At 30.4% G+C, this 1,273-nt stretch overlaps 1 non-coding gene across 1 annotated transcript; it reads right to left on the bottom strand.

Moving 5' to 3' along the window:
* Positions 1-739: 739 nt before the first annotated feature.
* LOC137816759 (small nucleolar RNA snoR77) lies at positions 740-865 on the bottom strand. The gene has a single exon (XR_011081873.1). It is a non-coding gene; the product is annotated as a small nucleolar RNA snoR77 (small nucleolar RNA).
* Between the last annotated feature and the right edge of the window lie 408 nt (positions 866-1,273).

Genomic DNA, 1,273 nt, shown 5'->3' on the forward strand with positions numbered 1-1,273 from the left:
CCATAATGTATAACCCTATTTATTTAAGGGTATTTTTGTCTTTTGATTTAAAACTGGGTACAGTGATATGGTGCAAGAAGTAATTGCCAAAAGATTATTAGCATTCTTCAAAATTAGTTAATGGGCCTGGGCCTGACGTTACAGATAAGCTTAGTGGTAAAATATTCTGTGTTTTTTAAAGTATAAAATTAACATTATTTTGTTTTATGTTTGGTCTACTTTTATAAAAATATAACATTTGAAACCATGTTTTAAAACTGTTACTGGGAAAATTATTTTCAAGAATATAGTAGAAAACTATTTTTTTCTTTATTAAAAAAACCATTTTACCATTATATACTTCACCATTTTTGTACAAGAAAACTCGCGTTTTCCTAATTAGAGAACATTTTCAGTTTGTTTGTTGATTGAATCTCTTCTATTTCTTAAACAGAAAAATATTTCTCATAATACTCAAATTTACTTCTATTTCTTATAATCCCAATAAGAATATATTTTTTAAACAAAAATTATGTTAAAACCATATAATAAATATTTTGATACATATCGTACAAGCTATTTAATATAAGACCGACAAGCTATTTAATATGAGAATGCGAGCTTCGTATGTTACAACAATGGAAATCAAATATTAAAGAATAAAAACCTAAATCCTCACCCATTCAAAAAAAATATGAACTTCATTAAATCAAAAGAAAACAAAAATAAGGTGAAGAATCCTTTAATGATAATGATAAAGAATGTACTTGAGCTTACTAGACCAGCTTCAAATTAATTTCTGCAAGTCTGAAGAGCAAAAGAATTTTATGTACGAGCAGTTTAACACCTTTCATGCCATTAAGAAATCGTGGCAAGAAGGCTGCCTGAATAACTACTCGATAGCCACATTTTCGGATCTAAACCTTCACATATTCCTTAATAATAACAAAAAACGGCAAGAATTTTGAATAAAAATGATCACAAAAAAATGTATCAACCTCAGTGAAAAGATTCGCATACTGATTAAACAAACGTGGTAGCGAAATTAGTGAAAAGGTTGAAAGACTCAGTATTGGGTGCTGCATTCATCTCTAAGGCACGGGTTAAAAGCCAAAGAGCCAAACTCCAGACCCTCGAGTGACAAAAAACATAAACCTAAGATAGAAGAAAATCATCAACAGATGGAAAAACCTTAAAACAGAATTGAGAACAGACACAGAGGTAGCAGTTCTATCCTCTCGCAACTGTTGAAGTACAGTGAGCCGCTCGTAAACCCTAGGTACGAGTTTGAGAG

Source organism: Phaseolus vulgaris, chromosome 1 (genome assembly GCF_000499845.2).
Source record: "Phaseolus vulgaris cultivar G19833 chromosome 1, P. vulgaris v2.0, whole genome shotgun sequence".
In the NCBI taxonomy this organism is placed as follows: Eukaryota; Viridiplantae; Streptophyta; class Magnoliopsida; order Fabales; family Fabaceae; genus Phaseolus; species Phaseolus vulgaris.